This window comes from Argiope bruennichi, chromosome 5 (assembly GCF_947563725.1).
Source record: "Argiope bruennichi chromosome 5, qqArgBrue1.1, whole genome shotgun sequence".
Lineage (NCBI taxonomy): Eukaryota > Metazoa > Arthropoda > Arachnida > Araneae > Araneidae > Argiope > Argiope bruennichi.
In genome coordinates this window covers 89,285,592-89,313,536 of record NC_079155.1, presented here as the reverse complement: position 1 = coordinate 89,313,536, position 27,945 = coordinate 89,285,592, and the positions used below count along the sequence as shown (strand labels likewise).

Sequence of the window (27,945 nt, the reverse complement as noted above, 5' to 3'; positions counted from 1 at the left end):
CTTTTTATGACTAGGTAATTCGTCTTAGAATTTTAGTTGAATTTAATTTCATTTAAATCTCATATGCATAACTTTCATTTTTTTATGATTCCTACAAAAAGGAATTTTTAAGCATCAAATTATAATATTTAGAGCTTTGCTGTTTTAATATGTTTATACATTTCCTGTTTATTCGTGTGTAAATGATTTTTCTGAAGAGAATAAAGATTCGTAATACTACTGAACTGTCCGGATGTCTAAAATCATGTAAAATACTGATATTCAAATCTCGTATCTCAATTAGTTTTGGCTGTAGTGTTATCATGTTCTTTTGAAAAAACGCCTCCTGTATAAAATATTTTGCTAAAAATGACTAATAAGACTGGGAAAATATATATAAGATTTAGATTTCAAAATTTTTCAGAAATATGTTTAATGACTGGAACTGTATTAAATATAATTCTTTACATCATTCAAACTATATCTGAATTGCAATTATATGAATACATACAATGGTTTAGAAATATATATAATTAGGCATGATCATATGGATAATATTTACATAAAAATAAATATTAATTTATATTGTTTAGTTCTCACCTGATTACAGGGCCTGCGGTAACCTGGTGGTAAGGTCTCGGCTTCGAAGTTCCAGGTTCGTGACCCGATTCTACCGATGAACCGTCATGTAAGAGGATCTGGCACACGTTAAACTCTTCCGGGTCAAACGTCCTCTCGTTGACGTGGTGCGGTGTGAAGATGGGGGTGCCAACTCAGGTGTCGGCCTCGTCGTCTGACTGAGGTTCAAAATTACGAGATCCGTCCAAAAATAACCCTAGTGTTATTTTAAAACGGGACATTATTATAACTGAACAAAACTAACTTAATTGGTTATTTTAGTTCTCAATTGGTTATTAATGAAAAATTACATTGCCCTTTTTTGATTAATAAATATTTAATTTACAACATAATATCCTTTAAAAGAAAAATATTCACAAATTTTTCTCTTGAAAATAAATTTTTTTTGTGAAGAAAACGCTTTTGAAAAATCTCCTGGAGGAAGACTGACGGGACTGATTTGTGGTATTATTGGAAATTATATTGTCACGTAGGTGCTATAGTATAAAACTGAATGGCCCACACACAAGAGGTAGAGCTAAACCAATTTATTAACTGAACTCTGAATACAGCAACTGACAAATCTTCTGCTTTTATACAAGCAGAGAAAGTTCCAGAATACTCTTCTGGAGACAGTAAGAAAAGTCCAGAACACTTGTCTGGTAAGCTAAAGAAATGTCCAGTATCTTCTGGAACATGAAATAAAGGAAAACATAAAATCAAGGAATTAAGCATTTACATATACTATTAATCGCGTTGTCTCTAGCGGGATTCGAACCCAAGTCTCTTGATCATGAGACCAGACCATTCGGCCATGGAGATTCGACTGTCTCTTTTTCAATGCGGCAATATAAGAAAACAAACTTCTGAACTGAAGGATAAGTTAGATTCAAGTTTTAAACTGTGCATTTTGCAAAGGAAAAAAAGATGATGAAAACGAAACACTTTCATTAAAATTCTTTTGTAATTATTCATTTGTGTCTATATATATATATATATATATATATATATATATATATATATATATATATATATATATATATATATATATATATATATATATATATATATATATATATATATATATATATATATATATTTAATGATGTGAAATTACTTTAAAAAAATTCTAAGCTGAAGAATAAGTTTGAAGAAAGTTTTAATTTTTTTTTTTTTTTGCAAAGGAAAAAAAAAAACAACCTAAAAACGAATCACTTTTATCAAAATACTAGTTGACTTCAAATTGTCGAAATTAAACTCCATAAATTCTTTTTTTTTTAGATTTTCTTTATTTCATACAGATATTTCCTTTTTTGGTCTTTTTTTAATATTTGCCTTTATTTCTCAAGTTTTTTTTTCTTTCCAAAACATTGTAATTAATACTCCTAATGTGCACATATATATATATTTATATTCACATCAATAGCAAGCGCGGAGTCACGGTCTTCTGACTTTTATTCAGTGACTCGTGAGACTTGATCTTTTTTTCCTTGCGCTTTTATAAATCGACGGTCACGTTTTCCTGATACTTTTCCTGCACAATCCGAAAATGGAACAGGAAAATGTAAGAAAGACGGAATAGAAGAAGAATGCCCTCCTACGTTTTTCTATAGATATCCACAGCTGTTTCATCTTTTCCGCCTTGATTTACTTATATTTTTCTCCCTTTTCTTCTAGAAGTGCGGATTATGGATCATAGTTTTTCTTTTCTTTTTCTTACTTTCTTCTTCTTCTATTGAAAATACAAAGCTGTGCTAGACGCTTTTCGTGCTTCTCATTTTTTATATTGAAAACTGTTATTCGGGAATTTCTCGTTTTAGGAAATTTCAAACGGATTACTGAAGAATTCCTTTCCTATATTTTTTTTTCTTTCTTTCTTCTTTCATTTTTTTTGTTTTATTCTGTATTAAGAAATTCTAAAGCTAAAAACAAATTCAAAATGTTTTCGATCTTGGAAGTTTTCGAATGCATTGTGTGAAACAGAGAGAGAAAGAGAATGGTGTTTTGTTCCGATATCAGAATAGAAGTTCGCTTTGAAGTTTTAAATAAAGGATCATCTCTTCATAAAACTGCGATGCTTTTTTTTAAAAAAAAAAAAACTCTGCATTCTTGGGAAGCAGATGGTTTTTCTTCACTTTAGACGTCAATGATGTGAATCTACATCTTTTCATACAATGTTTAGGACACTTGTTCTTGAGAATTTGTGTCATTTCAAATTTTGCTTCCATTTGTACCATATGGCTTTACTTCCTTGCACATCAGGTGAACTTGCACAAAATGAAATGTTTTTCAAACACCTGCTGTTGTGAACTAATAACATTTCCATTTTGGACCTGCACATTTTCATATAGCTTTCATATTTGCAAGACGGAGTATTGCGTCCTTCCCCATTCTATTTCTTTTCTTCCGCAGTTTAAAATTTTGTACATTGATATGTACCTTGAATACTTGCGGAATTAACTGACAGCTAATAGATTAATTTTAAATCAATTTTGATTTCATATGAGAGACGATTTCTAATCAGCAAACTTGTGTAAAAATTGTTAAGAATTTTCATAAAAATAACTACAAGTTGTGAAATACATTAAAAACAATTATTAAAAATGAAGAAAATTTTTTAATATTGTTACGAATCTGTGAGGCGGCTTCCCAGCATAGTCGGTTCCATAGGAGGTCCCAGAGCTTGGCAATAAACTTGGTGACGAATTTGGCGACTTGGCAACGAATTTGGCGTTTTTGGCGCCAAAATAGATTATACCCGAAATATCGAGAATTTTCCCGATCCGTCCAGTAGGAACGGAGATACGCCTCGAACGTTCCTGATTGGTTGAGAGGTTTCTAGCCCCGCCTCCTGATGCCTATAAAAGGAAGCAGTCCTGCCACTCCCGAGTAGTGTGGACCAGTGGTGAGTCGAGTGGTGAACCAGCGGTGAATTGAGGATAAGTCGGAAGCGACAGAGCAGAGCAGAGTAGAGTGAACCAGAGTCGTCATGGTGAATTGAGTCGTGGAGTCGGAGAGTAGTCGGAAAAAACGACAGTAAAGAACTGACCTTCCAGAGATAAGCGGAGCAGCGACGGAGTGAAGCTGAACTAAGCTGTGTTCTATTGTCTGCAGTAGAGTCTGTTGTATGCTGCACGTCTCGGCTGAAGATAATCGTCTTCTGTTCTGTATATAGTTGTCCTCTTTGTACTGTCCTGTGCGTCTTCGTGTAAATAAACGTCGTTGTTTTATTTTCTACTGCCGCCTGGTGATTGAGCGTTCTTCACACCATACAACTACCACTATCCAAACGAACCCCGGGAAAATTCGTAACAATATTATTTTATTATAAAATAGAAATTATTATTTCATGAAACTCTAAGAAAACCATGGAATTCTGAAAATAATATGATTAAGAAATTAATTGATATTGTATATTAAATAAAAAAAGAATCCCTAAAAATTCATTAAAAATTTAAATATATGAGGAATTTGATTAAAATTGTAAACACATATTTTTGAAATGTTTATTTTCATCTGCAGAATTTTGATAAACAACTCTTTTTTGCTATTTTAGCTAGGTAATATATAGATATATACATATATGTATTTGCGTGTGTTTATAAAGAACTTTTTTTCTTATGTATTAACATATCCATTTATTTCAATTTCTTCCCCATCCAATTGAAAATTCGAAAATAAAATTCTAAATTTTTTACTTCATTTTTAATAATGATACCTTAATTGTAAATTTTTTGTTCTAAAGAATAACAAATGAATTAAAGGAAACTTCTTTTTCAAATACTCTTTTGCTATTATTCTTTTGTTTTATATATTGGGAAAAAAAACAAGACTAAAGAAAGCATTTCTTAAACTATACGAAAAATAGAGAAAATCTAGACAGAAACACTTCTTTCAAAAATAGAGAAGGGAATCTCTTTGAAGATTTAAATAAATGCTATTTTTCTGAAAAACATTGTTTTGAAAAGAAGATGAGTTTTCTAAGCTATTAATATAAGTTACATGAATTGACATCATTTCATATAGTTTTTATGACAAATAGTGATGTAAAAATATGCTATTTCAACTATCATATCTATTTGCAAAGGATGGTCTATCAAATGGTTTTTCATGATGTGTTTTTATGTGCTTTATATTTGTGAGAAACAAACGGCTTCTTTATTCTTTTTCTAGCTACTATCATATTTTAAATTTATGAAATTGAAATTTTATTTTTATTTGCTTCAAAAATGTTCAACAATAACTCCTTGCAAATTTTTATTACAATGGATTTTTTCACTATTAAATTTCTTTTCTAATTTTTAAAAATTAAAAATTGAGCTGAATCAAATGAAGTGTTGAAAGGAATTTTATTAGATTTTCTTCAGCATCCACGTTTGTCTGATGACAATGTATTTGCTTCAGCATTGGAAGACTACTTCATTTAAAATTACTTAAAATCACTCAATTTTAAGCAACGATTTGAAATATAATTCATAATTTCTTTTTCTACATTCGCAGTGGCTTGATGGTGGAGTTCTTTAAAGATCGAAGGACTATCATGCATGATATGACATTAATCTCTCACAATCCTATCAAGTTTCGAAATATATTTTTATCGCTTATCTTCCCATTGTGGCTTCAAGATCGGAGGATTCCTGAACTTGAAATGATTAAAAATGCACAAGATCAATTCAAGTTTTGAAATATATTTTCATCGTCTATCTTCTTCTCCCATTGTGGCTTGGTGACAGAGTCGCCGGTTCAAGATCGGAAGATTTCCTAACTTGAAAGGATTAAAAATGCACAAGATCAATTCAAGTTTTGAAATATATCTCATCATCTATCTTCCACTCTCATTGTAGCTTGATGACACAGTCGCCCGTTCAAGATCGGAGGTTTCCCTAACTTGAAATGATTAGAAATGCACAGGATCAATTTAAGTTTTGAAATATATTTCAATAATCTATCTTCCGCTCTCACTGTGGCTTGATGACAGTGTCATCCGTTCAAGATTGGAGCTTTTCTTAACTTGAAATGATTCAAAATGCAAAGGATTAATTCAAGATTTCTAGGAACAAATATTATTTTAAATAATTTTCATCATCTTTTTTTCTATGTTCATATTAGCTCAATAACTTAGTATTTTTTCAGGACAGATGAAATTAACTAGATTCCATGAGATATAAATCTGTCATGCTAGGTGAAATATCTTCATGTTGTCGAAATTTGGATTGAGAGCTAGCATTCCACTCATAAGCTTTGCCACGCAAGTATTGCCTACAATAAGAAAGAAATTTTCAAAAAGAATGCTCCTGGAACTTCCGAGCTCGGCAAAAAACTAACCAATAAAATCACATATTTCTCCTTCTATTCTTGTTACGGAATGACACCACCACCCATTTGAAATCTGAGACACCTCTAAAGAATTTCAATCTTAGAAAAAACAGTTTCCCCCTTTATTTTGCACATTTATAAAAAAGCATATTAAACTACATTATATTCAAAAGTTCAATTTAAAAATAGAAAATTACTAAATACTGGTTCTCTAATTTTTTTTATTTTATTTTGCTTTTATATTTACTAACTGGACAACTGTTTTTGAACTTTCAAGCAATTGTTCCATAGAAGCATAGTGGATAATAATGAATCTTGTAAGTTAAGAAGGAACAAATATTATTTTAAATAAAAAATGACGAATTTTGAATTTTGTTTTGTAGCAGAATAATGTAAAAACAGAATTATTTTTAGCTACTTATTAAATTTGTAGGCAATAAACAAAGAAAACTTTTAACCTTCACTTCTCCGTAAGTTCACATTTTAAGTGATTATAAACTCATCAACTGCGTTTTTGAAACTACAAAATTTTATAAGTATTTAAGTGTACTAAATCTGGAAAGTTTGAATTGTTTTCGAAATTGAGTGTTGCAATTTGAAAAGAAATGAGTCATGATGAATTTTGATATGAAAACAACACATTACCCGAAAAAAAAAACTTAAATACAATTACAGGGATCACTTTCACAAGATGATAGATAGTTTTTATTATACGATAGAATGGTGGTTGGTTCTCTCCACCCTGGTGGGTACACAAAAAAGGTGGGGGTTAAACTCATTCTCCCATCGATGACGTGACGTACTTTCCAAGGGAAGGGTTGCACCGTGGCCGGTGATGGCCCTGAGGACTCAACCATGGTTCTTGCCAATGTTGCTATTGCGGTGGTCTGGTCATTCATAAAAAATTTGAATGCTTTTGCAAATTATTGTACAATGGAACAAAGCAGTGAAACTATCTATGGAACGATTTGAGAAGATACAAATGCTGGATGATAGGTTAAAATGGATCAAATTGTTTGAAAAATACTAGTTAAAACTATTTGTAAAACATCTGAACATGAATGTAAATGTTAAAAAAATTTAGAACAACCTCAAGAAAAAAGTGAATAACGCTACAATCTATCTAAGTGTGTAAATTTTATATAATCACTGAAATTATCTTTAAATAGCGATGAAATTACGTGTAGCACTTAAATTATCTTTAAATAAATTGCCCAGCAATTTCTTTATCAGTATTCATTTTTTTATTTTTGAGATTCACTAACTTGGAAAGATAGGTAAACATTTTTACAGCAGAGAGTTTTGATTTCGAATTTCAAATACTTTTTTATTTAACATTCTCTCATGGGATTACTAAACTTTCCGAATTAGGTAAAGAGCGACTGTAATAAAATTAAATAATAAATGTGGGTCTGTAATAAATAAAAATAAAATGTGCATTGATATATTTAAATTAAGAATTTATCAAAATTCTTATAGATGTTGAATCATTTGAAAAATAGAACACTTACATTGAAAAAAAATATCTTTCAGGTTTTCATTGAAATGAAACCATAAGATTTTGAAAAAAAAAATGTCTTTTTATCAAAATCAAAGTATTGATAAAAAGAATCTAAAGTTGATGTGCATGTACATAGAGTAAGATAACATTTAAGAATTCCATTTCAAACTTTACTAAAAAAACAAATATAAAAACTTTGCCATTTCCTCAATTCCTTTGAAATGTTTGGAAAAAAAAAAAAAAAACTCAAAAGACATTTTTATCGAACCACAAATACCATTAGATAGAACCCGATCAGACGATTTCCTTCTACATGATTCGAAATCAAAACAAATCTACAATGCAATTCGGCACCGCGTTCCACAAAATGGCTAAGGTCCGAATCACGTTCACACACAAACAAGTGAATTTTGAGTGACGTATAATATATAACCGAAAAAGAAATTGTGTTTTGAGGTGAAGGAAGGTATGAGGAAAAAAAAAATAAATAAAGATTCCACGCCTAGTACGACAGAATTCTATTTGATGAGGATAAATATTGAACCTTACGCTGTTTATTGACATAGGAGAACTTCCAAGAAAGCGCCCGACTTTGCTCGAATTCTTGCTCCTGTTTGTGTCAATAGACATGCCCGACTGTGCAAAGCAAGCTGCGATTTTATTTTGCCGTGTCTTTTATTGAATCTTTTCGGTTTGAGTTTACTTTGTATTGCATCAGTAGAGAATAGATGAAAATTTTTTCATCCTTTAACCGATTCTTGTATTACATCTTCAAAATTCTGATTCGCGGAATGTGAGATATTTTAAACTAATCTACTCAAAAATCATAATGCTTACTTAGGTTTAAAATGTGCATAAAGACTAAAGATCAATAAGTATAAAAATATGAATGGAATTTTACAGTTATTTACATAAAGGTATTTGTATAGTCGTTCTGTATATACGGCTGGAAGAATACTTCAAATGTTTATGGTACCATTAGAAGTATTTTCGAATTTCTTGTAGACTTACGCCATGTGACGTATTTTTGTGTTCAGGTTTGTATTAAAAGAAGAGAAAAGAGAACCAAGCTTCCTTTTGGATTCTCTTAGAAGGGTTTATTTTGATCCCAAACTTATGCAAATCTAGAAGTAAAAAATAAAATACCATTCGCAGATGTGGAATTTTAATTGGAAGACATGCATTCCAAAACTATTTTTAGGGCCGCTGTGACCTGATTGTACGGTTTCTGCTTCGAGGGTGGTAGGCTCTCAGTTCGAGACCGATTCCACCGAAAAAACCTCGTGTAAACTGATCTGGTGCATAGTGGTAAATGTCTATCCGTCTTTCAGAAATGGAAGATTGGAGAATTGATTTGTGCCAGCTCAGGTATCGTCTTCATCATGCTTGGAGAGGGGGGAGGCACGCATTCAAAATTATGAGGTCCGTCCTAAAATAACCTAGCGCTACTTTAAAACATAGTGGGACCGTAATAGATTTAAACTAATTCCATAATTTTAGTAATAAAATCATATGCAAAGTAAGTCTAAAATTTTAGTATTTTTGATAAGAAAAAAAAATCGACCATTTATTTTGGATCTCTATCAGTTGATCGATTTGGTCTAACATTTTATGTAGATCTCTGGATTTGAATTTTAGATCAAATGCCAAATTTCAATTGAAGATTTGGTAGAAAGTATGATACATTCTAAAGTTCTAGAAAAAATATCATATGCTGAATTCTTTTTTGAATATTTTTGAGAAAAGATTCAATCGTCAAATTTGAAAACGTTGACTGACTTAGTCAAACTTTGATGTGGATTGTGAAATTTATTTTTGAAATCTAGCACTGAAGCTAATATTGCACAAAATGTGAAGTCCATTCTTTCATGACCAAAACCATATGCCGGGATTCGAATGTAATTTGAAAAATATTTGTTATTATTCATTTCAATAAGCTTAAAATGGCACTGTAAATTATTTGTTAATGTAATATTAGAAGAAAGAATTGAAGGATAATTGACTTTTCAATCCTAAACAGCATTGAAAATTAATGTTTTGTGCTTTGATATCATCTGGCTTGATTGCATTACCCGTTGCATTCTGCGAGTAATGACGGTTATATTATGCAATTTTTAAAAAAGTGATATTCTGAAAACATTTATTGTTTTAAATTTTGTTAAAGTTTTTTATAATAAATTTAACAATCTAATATAAATTTTTTTATTATGCTGCCTGAGAACTTCCAGAATATTTAGATTGTTTATACATAACTGGCTAGTATAAACATTTTTTTTTTGTTCAAAGTAGTAATACAAAAGAAAAGTAGAGGTATAAAAACTTGCCTAAGGCTAACATCGAAATATTTGTAAAAATTAAGGAAAACAAACTGAAATAAAATTGATATAATTCAAAAGTTTTCTTTTAAAATGAAGTAAAGGTCGAATGATCTCAATTTCTATTAATTAGAAAAAAGTTACATTTTCGTTAAATTTTTAATTAATTAAAATTCTAATTAAAATTTTGAAAGCTCTGTTTTTAATGAACCTATTACCAAAGAAGTAGCTAAGGACCAAATTTGGCAGATCCAGTTCTGTCTGTATGTCCCATAATGTGTTTTATACTTTTTTGCCTTTCACAGGGAACATTATCATGTTAAATGCACCTTCTATGTTTGGTCGAAAATGTCCAACTAAATATTTTCTATCAACTATATATAATTTATTAGTCTAATGCTTTTCGCTGTAGACATTTATTGTTTTGGGGTGCGTTAAATGGAGTTTTAAAGTAAATGAAATTTTGATGCATTTACTATTTAATTTTCTCTCTTGAGAAATATTTATAATATTCTTTCTTATAGCTGGTAAGTACAGAAATTAAACTTTGAAACGCTCTGGATAATTCAGTAAATCTTGATTTAAACATAAACAAAAAAAAAAAAAAAAAAAAAAAAAAAAAAAACTGATGCCTATGGATTATTGTATAATAGTTTTCATTTTATTGATAATTTATTATGAAATGAAATAGATTAATCAGGTATATATACTATAGAATTTGAAATTATAGTTTGAACTAAATAGTTGGATAAAATAAAAATCTTTATTTTTCAAGAAAACTAAAACTTAAAATTAGCACACGAAGAATATTCATATCAGAATTTATAACTCACATTCATGAATGATCTCACATGAAAATTCAACAATTCCTCATCTTTTTTAGAAACATGAAGATATTTAATAAATGTCAAAAATGATTTTAAATTGGTACGAAAAAACTAATCAGAGTATTTAAAATAATTTATTTAAATAATATTTAAAATAATTATATCTTTCTAATCTGAAACCTAAGGTTAATAGAGAATAAAATAAGACATCGACCATTTAAAAGCATTACCAAATAAATAAATAAAGATTAAGAACAATTCTCCGATCAGGACATAAACAGCTTAGAAACCCTCGCACCCAGATTTGGTTATACAAATAAATTAGTTTCTGTTTATTCTAAATGCAACAAAATGATCTTTGCTTCAACAAATTAGATGAAAAGACAAGTCCTATTCACGCAATCCAAACTGTTAATCAGCTTGTAGTATTGTGACAAAAGCAGGGAATCATGGTGTGATTTAGTTCCAGCCCAACAAAAGCATCCAAGAACAAAAATTAAATTTTCTAGCACAAAAGCTCACTGATCTTCCTTTCTCCAATAATAAAACAGAACTTTCCAAGACCGAAAACGTCAGCACCGTCTAATTAAAGCAATACATCGACCATTCTGTGATGAACAGCGAGACGCTGCTAGCCAAACGGGGAATTAATCATTGTCTTTCGAAGTAAACAGTTAACTGTAATTGTATCTTTCGAGCCGAAAACTATGTCTGATGGCGGGAGCGCTCTGAATATATAAAAGTTTTCTCTGCTTTTGAGTATTTTATTTATCCTTGAGTTTTTTTCTCTGCCGAACGTGCTGCTGCTGGTTTGGGCTTAAAATTTTACACTTTATGAAGCCTCTAATCAGACGTGATAAATTTGACAACATAATTGTCCCAGATTTCTAAGTTGTCTTCAAGTAATGGATTAGGGAGAACGGACTTTATGAAATGTTTTTGATAATTTCTTTTAAAATTTGAAGCTAGTATTAACTGGAATTTGTATATTTAAAAACTAAAAAAATTGGCATTTTTTTAGTAAGGAATTATTAAAAAGAGCGAATAATGCCACTTATTTCGTGTTTTTATGTTGATTATACTGTTAGGTGTATTAGATCATGTGTATATTTTGAAAAATCCTCGCATTTATTTTGTGATGGCATTTAAGAATAAAAAAAGAATATATAGCAGTAATATTTTTTGGTAATGATGTTCTAAGCTGCTTATTTAATAGTTATAATAATAATTCTAGGATTTTTTTACTTTAAGTATATCACTTACTTTTTAATATCTTATATGCGATATTACCATAATTACGTTAAATCTTGTGATAAAATGGCGTAAACAAGTGTTTCAATTTCTTTTAAAATATTTATTTATTTCCCTTATTAATACACGATGGTCTTAGAGAAAAATAATCGATAATGATTATAGCAATATTTGAAGAGTAAATAGTTGTTATGTTATTTAATTATCGGAATCTAAGCGAGCTTATGTAATGGAAGTTTGAGAAAAAGTGGAAACAACTTTTATTTTTAATGATATTTTATTTTACATTAGAATTGTAATAATTATAAAATGAAAATTATTACACATTTTCACTAAATTATTCAGACGTGAAATGAGTCAATTATGTTAAAATTAATTGAATTTAAATGGAAAATGGTTTTAAAATTACAGAATAATTATAATCATGAATTATGAAATATATCAACGATTTAGAAGAAGAAAATTAAAAAAATAGAGTTTTTAAAAATACACTTTTATTTCATTAATCTATTAACTAATTTGAATTTTTTTAATTATTTATTTAGATGAGGCTTTTTCTTTCAGAAATGTGCTGACCTATTGATTTAATCAAAATTCCATGGAATATTTGAGGTGTTTTTGGATTATGCGTAATTTTTGTGTCGAATTATAGCATGTTTAAAAAATTTAACTCCATCTTAAAAATTTGAAATAATTCGATGTTTGCCTTAAGCTCTACGCTAAATAAGAAGTTAGATCAAATTTAAAATACTCCTCCCTCCCTTTAAAATTATATTATGAGAAACAAGGAACACAGAAACAATATCATAAGTTTTATTATTTGGAATTTTCTTTAATTGATTAATCTTTGATTTTTCTTAACTGATTACCGAAAAAAAGTCTTTATTTACTAATTTTTTCCAAAATGACAAAAGGATAAAATATATTCCATTTTAAGTCTATAATTTTCTGTAACTGTTTAATTTTTAATTTTATTAAGATATTACTGGAAAAAACCCTGCTTACTAATTCCAAACTGATAAATAGATTAAATTTATCCCATTTTAAATTTACAATTTTATTTAATTGATTAATCCTTGATTTTCTTAAGATATTGCTGAAAAAACTTCTTTATTTACTACCTAAGTGCAAAATGTCAAATAGAGTATATATATATCCTACTTTAAATTTACAATTTTGTTAAATAGATTAGTCCTTGATTTTATTAACAAATTACCAAAAAAAATCTCTTTATTCACTATTTCCGAAAATGGCAAATGTATTAAATATATCCTATTTTAAATTTCATAAACTTTGACGCCAGTTAAATTGCCTATTCTTTGCTACCGAATATCCAAATTAAAATAAATTACAATCATTTATTCATATAATGCATTTATCTTAAACTTATTAAAATATCAACGAAACTTGCATTAAATTCTTGTCAGTTTCTTGGATTATTCAGATGATAAATAGCTTCTACGCGATAGAAATTTAAGTTATTTCGTAACAACACTATGCATAATTTTAATTTATTTCACGTTTGTTGCATCTAGACTAAATTTACCTGAACTAACTAAACTAAATCACCTTAGGAAACCCTTAGGTGATTAGGTTTAGTTATTAGATGAGGCATACGATGTGTAGGGCAGTGTTTATCTGTGAATATATTATTCCGGCTGTAGGTCTTAAACAGTAGATTTGTTTTGCATGATCTTTTCCGTGCTTAGTTGGGAGAGGTATTAATTAAGTAATTCTTAAATATTGCATGTTGTGATAGTTAATTAATATGGCCACTGAGTATTTAAAATTTAATATTCTAGAAATTAGTTCTCGCTTGTAAATATATTAAAAAAAGAAAAGAATAATGTAAATTCTCATCCTTGAAGAATTCTTTTTATAATTGTTGATCCGATATTAATTAAAAAATGTTGGATAAAGTGATTAAGTTAAAAATTATCCTTCTCCAAACATTTTTATTGAATTTTATTTAACATTATATTTTATTGCTATTTGAAAAAGTAAAATATTAAAAACTGGATACTTAATATTATTAAAGTGAAAAATCCAGATGCCATAAATGTAAAGAATTGTAAAAGTATGAGGATGTGATAAAAATAATAGTAAGTAAATTAGAATATGAATCGCATTTATAGCGTATTTTAATTATTTGATATTGAAATGAAATAACACACATGTATATGTCAATAACACAAACGTATAAAAAATTCTGGAAGGGAGTATAACAGGAAATAAATGAAAAAGTGATTATAAAATTCCATCATTGCAGACTTAAAATAAAAGAAATTCAAGCATTTAAAAATTATTGGTGAAAAACATGAAAAATCATAACTCAAGACCAAAAATAGGGTTCTATTAGAAGTTCATTTTTACATCCTTTTTATGTTTCTCAATAACGGAAAAATAATTTGTTTTTAGCAATCTATTAGGAAGCCTAACAGTTTCATGATGATTTTAACAACACTGTATTTATCTGTTTCGCCAAGCTCATGCATTAAGCATTCTTAATAAAGGGGTAGAGTGAAATTATTTATTGGTCAAAGTGACAGTCAGCCTCTTCTTGTACCTTTAATTACCTTAATTTTACCTTTAATTCGTTTCTAAAGGATTTTCATTGAAATGAAATCATATTTGATTGAGAAAATCCAGTGAAAGTTTTAGCATCCAGCCCAAGCAGCAAATAATTTGTTACCTAAGGAACACTTCGATATATCAATTTAAGCCCCTATATCAGAATAATTATAAGAATATAGCCTGAGAGGAAAATTCATAATCTCCTTCCATCAATTCATGTTCTTCAGCCATCTCTTGCCTTAAACTGACACGATGCATCTTAGTATGTGTTAATATTACGCACAGTGACAGAATATAAGTTCATACCTTTGCTACTGGCCACAGTATAAGGATTTATAGATAATCAGTATCGGATTTTCGAGAAATTCAATGGAGCTTCTAAAATGTCTAAATAAACAAAAAATGTTCAGATAAACATCATTTTATATAAAGATTTTTCTTTAGCCTTGTTATGTCCTAATTCACCAGTACAACAGCGGACCTGATATATCATAGCGCCTATTATAGCCACATATAGAGCAAAGTAGGGATTCGCACCTTTGGCAATGATTATAGCAGAACATTACAGACATGCACATTAAAGTCACTATCGTAAATAATGACACCTAAATGCACTCAAAATAAACCAACATGTTTAATTAAACATAGTAATATGTATCGAAATATGTTCTTCAGCTATGATACAGTTTAATCCAGCAGTGCATAGTAGACATGATTTATCGCAGATATGCTGTTGCTACATACAGTGGCAGAATATCGGTTCATATCTTTGGTAAAGTGCATAGTAGAATGTGGTTACAGAAATAAACATCAAGGTCATAATCGTATTTTTGATGAAAATAATGATACCGAAATGTACTCAAAATATACGAATATGTTTAATTAAATATCAGAATATATAAAGTTGTTCTTCAACTATGTTAGGGCTTAATTCAGCTGTGCATAGTAGACATGATGTGCCGTTGCTACATACGGAGGTAGAATGTTGGTTCCTATCTTTGGCAAATACCACGCAAAGTGCTGTTATAGAAGTAAACATCAAGGTCACTATTGCATTTTTGATGAAATAATGACACTTAAATGCACTAAAAATAAACGAATATGTTTAATTAAAGATAATAATATATAAAGATTGTTCTTCAGATATGGCATGGCTTAATCCAGCAATACATAGTAGACATGCTGTATCGTAGAATTACTATTGCTACATACGATGGCAGAATGTTGGTACATATCTTTGGCAAAAAGCACGGCAAAGTGCTGTTATAGAAGAAAACAACAAGATTAGTATCGTATTTTTGATGAAATAATAACACCTAAATACACTCAAAATAAACGGATATGTTTAATTAAATGTAGTAATACGTAAAGAATGTTCTTCAGCTAAGCAATGGATTAATCCAGAATGCATAGTAGACATGGTATATCGTAGGTGTACTATTGCTACATACGGTGGCAGAATGTCGGTTTAAGCTTTGGTAAAACGGGCGAGAAAGTGTTGTTACAGAAATAACATCAAAAACACAATCGTGTTTTTGCTGAAAATAATAACACCTAAATGCACTCAAAATAAATGAATATATTTAATTAAACATCTTAATATGTAAAGACTTTTTCAGCTATGCTATAGCTTAATCCAGTGGTTCTTAACCTTTTTAAGCCGCGACCCAAATTTGAGAAATATGTTCATGTCGCGACTCAAAAAAAAGTCAAAATTTTTTCATTGCTTTATTTTATATCGTATTTTTAAAAAATCTTCAATCCTACGATGATGATTTTTTTTTAACTTACAAGTTTTTTATTTATTTTTTTAATAATAAAGATAAACAAAAGTACTTTGCGATCCAAGGAAAATTTAATTAATAATCAAGTTTTTTTAATAATTTTTATTGACCAAATTAAAATATATTTATAACTTTTTGAAAATAATTGACATTTTAACTTATTCCTAAAAAAAAAAAAAGAAATATCAATACATATGTTGTCTTTTAAATTTTAAATGCAAGTCATACAGTTTTAATGAGAACCTTGTGCTTGAATACATTTTGAAAGATCTTCAAACCTTCTCTTGTACGCCCTCGCCAGCTTTGCTCCATTTAGTTCTCACCGTTATTATCATCACACGTACTTTTTTTGCTCTCGCTTTTTAATCAGCTGATATTTTTTGATCTTGTTAATCACATTAATTTTCGATTGTTGATATTTATTCAAGTCGTCATTTCTAAAATGTCTGAAATTTGGTGTATTACTAACTTTTTTGGTTCGACTGAGCGCGACCCAAGAAATATGCTTCGCGACCCAATTTTGGGTCGCTACCCATAGGTTAAGAACCGCTGGCTTAATCCAACAGTGCATAGTAGACATGATGTGTCGTTGATACATACAGTGGCAGAATGTTGGTTCATACCTCTGGCAAAGACCACAGAAAAAGTGTTAATATAAAGGTCACTATTGTTCTTTTGATGAAAATAATGTCACCTAAATACACTCAAAGTAATCGAATATGTTTAATTAAATATCAGAGTATGTAAAGATTGTTCTTCAGCTATGCTACACTTTAATCCAGCGGTGCATAGTAGACATGATTTATCGCAGATGTGTTATTATTACATACAGTAGCAGAATATCGTATTTTTGATGAAAACATGTCTTCTGCTCTCAAAATAAACGAAAATGTTTGAGATGTGAAAAGATTGTTTTTCAACTATGCCATGGTGTAATCCAGCATGCATACATAGTAACATCCTGATACATAGTAAACATCGTAGATGTACTATTGTTACATATGGTGGCAGAATGTCGGTTCTTTGCTGTGGGTAGGTAGGTAGGTAGGGTTTATTGGCACAAGAGCCATGTGAGGTCATACTGCGAAAGTCATATGGTTTAATTTAAGAGCACATTAATATGAACCCAATAAATGACTTATAATTTAATACCGACAAAATATAAGCGATGTAGCAATCAACTAATAAAATTTTAAAATTTGAGTCACAGAAAGAAAATAATTTTGAAACAAAGTAAAAGTGTGAGGCAAATGAAACAACTCCATAATGAAGCACTAACAAACATTAAAAAGTTGAAAAGTAGCTAGATTCTAGTAAAAAGATGAATAGCTTTTAAAAATGTAAAAATATTTGGGTGGTATTTCTCACCCACCAAGTCGGTTAGAGTTACAGATGATGTATTGAAAAAGCTGACACGATGAGAATGATAAGCAGAGCATTCAATTAAAATATGCTTAATACTTAAATCAACATGACACGTCTGACACATTGGTGCCCTCTCGCCAAAGATCAGATGTTTGTGAGCTACAGCTTTGCTTTGGGAAAGAGCAAAGTAAAGTGCTGTTACAGAAATAAACATCAAGGTCACAAACATGTTTTTGATGAAAATAATGACACCCAAATACACTCAAAATAAACGAAAATGTTTAATTCAATAATATAATGTGTAAAGATTGTTCTTCAGCAATGCTGTTACAGACGTAAGCATCAAGTCACAAACGTACTTTTTGAGATAAATAATTGCACATAAATGTTAAAATAAATAGATAAAAAACTTTTTGAGTGTTCTAAAGATTGTTCTTTAGTCATACCATGCCTTCATTCATCAGAATGTTAGTAGGCATGATGTATCTAGCATATACCATTGTGCATGGTGGCATATTGTGAACTCATGCCATTGATATCGGGCACAGTTAAATAGTGTTGCAGAAGAAAAGACTAAGCAAAAAATGTAATAGGACTGAATGTCGACAAAATAAACAATGCTCAATCAAACATCATCATACATAAAGATCGCACATAAAAATATATTAAATTTAGTATAAATATGGTTCTGAGTCCTAATATATGGCAAGAACCTGAATGTGAAAAAAAGGACCCCATCTCCTATCAAACAGAATCACAAGGAAAATCCCCGTCAGTAATCCCAAAGTAAACACGCTTACATATTCATTACTCACGGAAGCATAAAAATCGCGCTTATCCCAGTTTTGATTGAGAGGGGGGGGCGAAAATACATACATACACATGAGTTCTGCTCACAAAGCTCAACTTCTTTTTGTGTATACCTTCTTTCAGACACATAAAAAGCAGAGATAACATATATCCTGAATGGCAAACGTTATATTTGTGGAAAAAAAGGGGGAATATTCTTTCTTTTCTCTAGGCGATTCTGGAAAGTTGCATAAACCTGGAGACCATCAGTAATACCAGATTTCTATCTTGAAGTAGAGTCGTTTTGTCAGAAAAGGAGAGTGTACTTCTTTTGTGAGGGAAGTTGGAATAACAGGAATTCAGCTTATGTTCATCTGTGAAATATCATGTTATCAAAAAATCCATCTGCTGTGGCAGATGTTTGAGTAGTTCAATATCTCAAGCAAAATATCGCCTAGAAAAGCGAATCTGGATTTATATTTGATGCTCTTTTTTTGACCGACCGTGTCAGCGGTTGTTTCTAATTCAATATCTCAATTATGATATTACGTAGGAATTTTGTCAAATCTAGAAAATCTTTTGGTTATTTATTATTATTTTGTTAACCATTATTGTTTATTTTATTATTATTTTTTTGTTATTATTATTATTTATTTTATTATTATTTTGATATTATTATCATCATTATTTTGTTAACCATTGGAAATTTTAGAATTGCTGAGTTATTTAATTTTGATTTATAAAAAGCATAGACTTTTAAAGAAAATTTAATTGGTGAAATATATTTGTTATTTTCGCAAGAATGAATTGGCGATTTTTATTGAAAAGTAGCTTAGTTTAGTTATATTAACGTCCCGTTTGAAGCAAAAGTAGGGCTATTTTGGGACGGACCTCGTAATTTTGAACTGCGGTCAGATGACGAGGACGACACCTGAACTGGCACCCCCCTCTCCACTCCACTCCACTCCAGCGGGAGGACGTTTGGTCAGGATTTGACGTGCAATAGACCCCCTTACATGACGGTTTTTCGGTGGAATCGGGTCTCGAACCTGCAACCCTCCGGTTCCGAAACCAAGACCTTACCGCCAGGCCACCGCTGCCTATATTGAAAAAGTAGAAACAGTTGCCTATTTTTGCATATTTACTATCATACAAATATTAATTACCATCATATATGTATCAAACAAATATCAATTATCATTAATATTTGTTTGCAATTTCTATTATATTTAGAAACTATTATTTAGATTAGAATAATCTAAATAATAGTATTTAGATTATCTAAATAATAATCTTTATTATTTAGATATTTCTATTATATTTAGAATAACTCCCGGTGTAGCAAATGATTCTTTATCATAGAAGTATGCGTTATCAGGTTGCGGTGTCTGGATAGTCGTCTGACCACGATTAAAAATAAGGGGGTCTATCCAGAAATGATACTCGTGTTGTTTAATAACGAGATATAAGCATAAGTAAATTAAAAAATAATCAATGATTCATATCAAAACACTATTTTTCAATAATGTATTTGTAGAACATGCGATTGCACTCTTTTCTTAATATCTTCTTTTAAAATCCTAGACAAAAATTTTTAAAAATATTTTTGAATAAGTTTCCGCAGTTGTTCCGTGAATTTTATTTTTCAGAGAAAATCACACACAACTAGTAAAAAACTAATTTATCTTATATAACTTCTTTCAATCTTCTCACTTAACTTCTTTTAATAAAAGTACGTAAGAAATGCGTATTACTCCTTCAAAACATGTCTGATTTACTAAATGTACAATTTTATCACTCGTCAATTTTGCCAATCCAATTTCCACAGCTTATTTAACTCGCAAAACTTGAGCCAACCTAAATTTAGCAAAATAGAATTAACGGACCCAAATTGACTGAATTACAATGAGGGACTGGCTTTCGAATTGTCTGTGGTCCGTTGCGAAATGTCACAGGTGATTGAGTGCATCAATTTGGGCGATGTTACAATTGCACATGCCTGTGACATGTCGTGTGACCTGATGGATATTAGCTGGAAGTGCTGTCATCAACCGGCGCAGAATAGATTTCCTCAAATAAATTTCGGCTGGTGGGTGTAGATTGTAGACATTCTACTTACGTAAGTTTAGAAACACAAGCTTAATTTATAAAACAATTCTTTGGAATAACGTAAATAATGTTTGTATTTAATTCAATTTTGACGATCATATATGGAATGTCAAGAAGTTTCGTGTAATACTTTTACGATTCATTGATTTTGTAATTAGTTGCTGTAGCTGAAGATGAGAAACTCTAGGGACTGGGAACTGCAGGTTTCAAGTGATGAAATATAAGGTTTAATTTAAAAGTAGTAGGATAGATTTATTTTTGAGTTTTCTATGATAAATTTAGTCAATTTTAATTAATTTTTTATAGTAATAATAACTCCAGATTATAAATTATTGTGGAGGTTATCAAATGGCGAAAAAATAAATACCTGAAAAATTTTAGACACTAAGTTTAGTTTACTAAAAAATTATGGGATTTCTTCTATTTTATCCAGTTTTGTTCGAAATATGAAAAACATACTTTGAGAATCATTAAATTTGAAGAAGTATCAAGTTAAATTTAAAGGATTATAAAGGAAGATATGGAATTATAATGAAAAAAAAGAATTATTTACAAAATTTTAGTACCTAACTTTAGTTTACAAAACAGTCTTTAAGAAAAGCATGAAATTTCTTCTATTTAATCCAGTTTTACCTGAAAAATGAAAAGCATACTTTAAGAATTATTAAATTTGTAGGAGTATTATTTAAATTTAATGAATTTTAAAGGATAAGGATTAAATTTAGAAAATTATAAAGGATAAGGATTAAATTTAAAGGATTATTGATTAAATATGACTTATCGTGGTTAATGAAAATTTAATTGCTTTAGCTGAAATTTAAGGATGATTCTAAGAATTAGCAAAAGGGTTTATTTTGGTATTCTCTAGAATAAACTTAATTTATATATATATTTTTTTGTTGTAACAGTTGTTGATGGATTTTCACAGCTAGCATAAGTTGAACATCTGTAGTTTATGAATATTTCCTTGGAATACTACAAGATACAGTTATATTCAATTTCATCTGGAAGATATATTGTAGCATGATATGTGGAAATAAATCCAGATAGTTTCTGCAATGTAATTCATTTCAAACTTAGCTGTAGATATTACCCTAGCTTCCAAATCTCAAATTAAAGATTCGGCTTATAATTGGTAAAGGTTAAATGCTTACATTACTTAAATTCAGTCCACAGTTATTAGAAATATATTTTCTATATTCTCTTATATGAAGAGAAAAGTAAATATTTCAAATGTTAAAAAACTTCAGTTCGTGATTTTAAGTAATCTTCACGTTTTATGCATACTTTTTGGAGTCTACAAAGTTTATTTTTGTAGTTATATCTGCCTATCTGTAAGTACTTATTAAAAAACTGAATAAAGTAAATAAAGGAAACAGTTAGAAATAAAACGAATGAGGTTTGCTTGAAATCAATTAAAAACAAATCTGTGTGATTTTTTCCTCCATTTAAATTGAGAATGATATGTAAAATGTCATGAATGATCTACATAGATGAAAATTGGCCTAAGGGTTCATAATTAGACTTATTTATACAGAAATTAAGATATTTTATCGTCCATTGTCTGTCTGTTAATTTGTAGTTTTATTGCGAATACGATTACTGAAAAATACATTAGACTAGATGAATGAATTTCGGCTTCAGCAATAATATTACATGTTTTATTTCTGAATTTGTTGTTTGTAATGGCACTTGCCATAGAAAAGCTCGCTTGTTTAGCCAAGGAAACGTCTCTAGTGTTAGTAGCGCCAATAAGGACCAAGAGTACACCTTAGCTGCTCACGCATCTCATTCGCTTGTACAACCCCCTTTTTACGGGGGGGCATATTCACACATCTCAGAGATAGTGCAAATGAAGAACAACCATGCCCGAACCGGGACTCGAACCAAGGACGCCCAGATCCCGGGTAAGATGCACTACCCCTATGCCAGGACGCCGGCATTTTTGAATTTGAATATATCAATCTTTCCACTACATATTCTAATGATATTAAAAAAGTTTATTATCACTTTTTCAATTAAAACATAGTTATTAAGCGTATTTCTAATTAACATTTTTGTACACTGAGCTGAAAAATATTAACCGTCTTTTTTGTACTAATAAATGCACATGGATGTGAAGTGGATAGCCAATTGTCAGTAGAATTGTCCAAAAAAACATATTTTTAATTTTCTCCTTTGTAAAAAAATTTTCATCTTTATGAAAATTTTAAATTTCGGTATTAAATGTGGCCAGTGGCAGAGAATAATGTTATCTGTTGAAGAACCAAAATGGAATAGAAAGTGTGGAATGGCTCTAGCCTTTGATGCGCAGAAAAAGAGAATTTTTCGAAATATAGCTGATTTGGCATTTCTTTGAGACTTGTGATTTTTACTTAATTTGGCGGATCAATATTAGACAGCTAAAATTACAGTTATCAGATTATGCTAGGGAAAAACCAAGCAACTCATCAGTAAAAGTTATTTGTATTTAAGTAGTAAAACAAAGAGTACATTTTCATCAACTCGGAAAAATGTAATTCATCATTTAGATTTCTACAAAAAAAAAAAAAAAAATGTAGATTGAATGTAACTGTGGAATTTGTTTTTAATTTAAAAAAAAGCAATTTGTATTTAGAAAATATTACACATAATACATAACTTTCAAATTTTACAACTATTTGAATGCACCGTTATTAAAAATGCCCCTTTAAACGGTTAATTTTTCTAAAACATTGGTATATTTATCACGATAGGAAACTTTTTTGTCATTTCATAACAGCCAGGATACTGTACGGAATGCGTCATAGAAAATTTCATGTACTGACCGCATGTGCAACCAGATCGAACTATCTGCTTTGAGGCCAATGGGAACTATTGGGGTAAGTATAGGGAATGCTAATTAGTGGTTAGAGGAATGGCGGGCGTTCCATCTAAGGCAATGTTTATTTGGCTTAACAATGTATATTCGGTCAGCGCATTCTATATTTGCGCACTCTATACCTATAGGCAAAGGGTTAAGCTTTAAGTGTTTAGTGTCTCTTTGTTTTGTGTATTAAAATCCATTTTTATTTTAGTTATTTTTCCAAAGCAATTCCTCATTTAAATTACATATATTGCTCATGAATACATTTTTTAAATATCAAGAAATTATCATAAATTATGAACTTGACTAAATTTTATATAGCCGATTAAACTAGGTAATATATCCCATTATACTAAATAAGTTATATAGCCCATTAAACAAAATAAGCTACATAAATTTTTTAATATCAAAAATTCTATTTCAAAAGGGCATTTTTGGCAATTCTTGAAGAAATTATAAAAGTAATATCTCGCACTTTATACACATAAAGAAACTCACCGAGTTAATACTCACATTAAATAGAATCACCATTAAACTTTTTCATTTAATACAGTATTTTACTTGTAATTAAAAATTGGTTTTTCTTCTACTTTTAGAAAAATTTCGAAACTAAAGAAATGTGATAAGGCCTTCTTATAAAACGAGAGTAAATTTTTACTGCCTAAAAATATTTTACATTGTCAAATAAGAAATTTACAACAACAACAGCAACAAAAATGAAATTTATTTACTTTTTGAGTGTTTAATTACCATATTGCTTTGCATATTAACTCCATTCTGTAGTTAAGTTATTTTACCAAAGCAATTCCTTTTTTAAATTCCATAAACCAATTATGACTTTTTAAAATTACCTAGAAATCATTAACTTAAAGAATCGTGGCGACCTGGTAATAAGCCTTCGGAATCGGAGGGTTTCAAGTTCAAGAACCGGATTCTATCATAAAATTGTCGTGTAAGCAGGTGTAGTACAAGTTAAATCCATCGGGTACAAACCTGCTTCCACTGGTGTGATGCGGAAGTTTTGGAGAGGGTGTGCCAACTCGGGTGTCATCCTCGTCGTCTGACCGCGGTTCAAAATTACGAAGTTTGTCCCAAAATAGTCGTACTGATGCTTTAGAACGGGAGGTTAATATAATTAAATATTACTTTAAATTATAAATTTAACGTTATTTTATTTATCTATTTTATTAAATTAAGAAATAAACCTTCAGAAGATTGCAAATATCAAACTTTTTGTTACAAATGGCTTATTGAATTTTCTTGAAGGAAATCTAAAAATGATATATCATAATAAAAATATAGCAATTTACCTATTTAATATTGTTTGAAATTGCTATTAAAAATTGTAAAACATTAAGCGTTCATATTTAATACAATTAATGTTTCATAAATTTAATTTTTTTTAACGGTATGTGATGAAATATTTTATCATTAAGAAATATTTAACATGATAATATCAACTTTTGAACATTTTATTATGGTCCATTAAGTTACAAAACGAAACTTAAACACAAATTTTCAAAAGCCAAAAATTTCATTTAAAAATAGTTTATGGCATATTAAGGAGAAGATACAGAAATTAATATCTCATGCACAGTAAAAATACAGAAAACCAACTTCTCCTGATCTTGTTTCCGCGACATTTAGTTCCGGATATGACGGGCTTTGGAAATTCCAGAAGATGCAAATAACTCGACATCATTATGGCGCACACAATAGGAAGAACACATTTTGCTGACGCATATTGACGAGTACACGTACGAGATGTTTTTACATGGACGTGATTTGATTTTGATGATGTGTCTCGAATATGAATAGAGGCGATGTCGCCTAAAAGATCTTGTTGTAGTTCCTTCCAGATTTCTATTTCAATTCAAAATTTATCCTGTAATTTATGGAATCGAAGTTTTTGTTAACAACAAGGCGTCACTGTGATAGCTGTCAGTTGCAGAAACTGTGATTTGTAACTTACAAGTCACTGTGTGTCCAAAATTGACTTGATTTTATTGTAATCACTTTGGGATGAAAGTTATAGGAAAATTATTTAGTTTGGGACAAAATCTTTATTTTATTACGTTTGGAGTTTTCCTTTTTGGTAAATAGATTCTTTTAAAATTACAGAGTTAGCTATTGTTGCATTTACTGTAAAGTAAAATGAGTTTTAAATGTTGAATAAAAATCAATATTTTTAACAATGAATTACTATTAAAATTAATTAAATTAAAAGTAATTTCTTTTTTTTAACCAAAGAATAATTTTATATGAGTAAAAGGAACACTATAACATTGATATGAAATATTTTGATCACACCATTGAAATGCAATTTTCTGCAATCAAATCTTTCAGCAAATAAGCAGGTAAGCAAAATCTCCATTTATCTTGCTATATTAGAATATAATTTAATAAAAATGTAAAAAGATTTCTAACCTCTTAAGAAAAGATATTTGAATATAATATTACGTTTCTAAAAAGCGAAATTGAGTAGTTAATAAAAGAGTATACATTTTAAAAAAGAGCGGAAATATTTTTAACATGTTTAGTTCCAATTCTAGTATAAAATGTAAAATCATATCCATTCTGCAGTCTTAGTTCCACACTTTTGATATTATTATATACTTTTACGAAGGTCGTTTTTAGAAAGTTCTGATGAGCCATAAAAATAAAATAAGAATAGAGAAAAAAAAATGAATTTAATAACAAAAGATTTTAGCAAACATGTCTAGACTTAGTCATAGTCGCTGTAAAGAGTCAGGTTTTCAGATTGCCGCTTTGAAGAAAGTTGCAGCTAGTGATGTGAGATGGCACTTAACATTAACATAATGAAGTTACCTTTTTTTGCACCAATTTTTTTTTCTACTTGGAAAAGTTCACCACTTTTCAGTTCTTCAATTCAACAAAAAGAGCCAAATCATTCATTTTTAAGCTCCATTTCTATGAAGGAAGACAAGAACTCAAATCTGTTACTGCATGAAATCGTTTTTAACGCCTTTAGTACATGGTTCGAAAGAAACGAAGGAAATGTAAACTCAAGTAACAATAATGTTGAACCATTTGTCAAAATTGAGATTATGAATAAATTATTTCACCATAATTCTTTCTTAAAAGAAAATTCAAATAATTTTTAAAATAACGAGGGGCGTTACAGTCTACCTTATGTCGATAGTGGCCAGGATAGTGTGGAAGTGGATGAAAATCCTTGTTTATTAATATGAAAAATAACTAAATCTTCAGAGTGATTAGATAGTAAACATAATTATGATTGCACCTAACTTTTGGTCATAAATTCCTTTCATTCTCTTTTCTTATAGAGAATCTGGAAAAAAATCACCTACCTCGTATTTAATATCATCATATTAAATAAAATTAAATAATTACTTCATTTTTCTAAAAATGTAATATCGATTGCTCATTCGTCCTATAGAATGAAGATTTTAAACTCTGATACAATGCTATATTCACACTGACATTTTATTTCACAAATATTTTTAAAAATTAAGTATGAAAAACCGATTAATTTAATCAAAATTATGTTTTTATACTAGTGCTGCTTCTTTGTGGTGAAATAGAAAAAATAGAAAATATACCATCAAGATTTCATATTACTTATAATAATGAATTGTAAATTAAAAACTAAAAGAAAGAAAATGACTAAAATATAAAAATAATCTACTTTTAATATTTTAATAAGAACTTGTTTCGGAAAGCTGTTTTTAGTAATTGTTTCTTATTGTCGTAGAACCAAGATTCCAATTATCATTCTCTGAGAAAAGAAAAAGCAAACAGAAAAAGGAAAATATGTTGTTTGGCAGTGACATTATTCAAAATCATGACAAGAAAGTAAGAAATTGTCTCGAATACAGTTTCAACAGTAAACAACAGTCGAATAATTTTATCACATGAACCGAGTATGGTAGTCAGATTATTTCCATGCAGAATCTCTAAAATTCGTTGTTAGCAATCCAAAATACTGACTTTTGTATTCTACAAATTAAAAATATTAAAATTAACCAGAAGTAATGAAATAATAAAAAATATTTTTTAAAAAAAATTTAGAAGGTGTGATAAAGCAGATAAATTATTTTTTATATTAGTTTATTTTTTCACTCAGATTGAATTATACTTATTATCTATTCATAATTCTATTCTACGCAGTAGATATTTGAAAGAAGAATTAACCTAAAGTTAAGAAATAGAAATGTTGTGACTATCTTTTAATATGAGGGAAAATTAAAACAAAATTTGACTTCTACCTCAAATTTAGTAAAATATTATTTTGTTCAACAATTTTTGAATAATTGTGTGGATACTTTAAATATATCTGGATGCAATACTATATTAACCTTATTTCTTGTCTGTCTATTTGTTTTGTGTGTAGAGTACGAATTTTGCACTCGATTTGAAATTAACTTCCTGATGAGCTCGTGATTTGTAATTTTAAACATACTTCAGAACTAGAAATTTTATTGTCGATTGTAACTCGTTGGGAAGTAAGTTTAAAATCGATTCTAGAATTTCACACACAAAAGACTAAAAAGCAGAAAATAATTATTTAAATAATTTTTTTTAAATATATTATTTTTTAGTAAAATAATTGCTTACTAATATTGATAATACATATTTATTCCAAAAAGATTCCAAATTCCGTGTAGATTGTCCTGAAAATTTATGATTG

General features: G+C 29.3%; 1 long non-coding RNA gene across 1 annotated transcript in view; it reads right to left on the bottom strand.

Annotated features, from left to right (window-relative positions):
• Nucleotides 1-597: 597 nt before the first annotated feature.
• LOC129969527 (uncharacterized) overlaps nt 598-27,945 on the bottom strand; it is a 124,135-nt gene continuing 96,787 nt past the window's right edge. The window contains exon 4 of the long non-coding RNA XR_008784527.1: nt 598-814. This is a non-coding gene — a long non-coding RNA (uncharacterized LOC129969527). The remainder of the gene's footprint in view (nt 815-27,945) is intronic.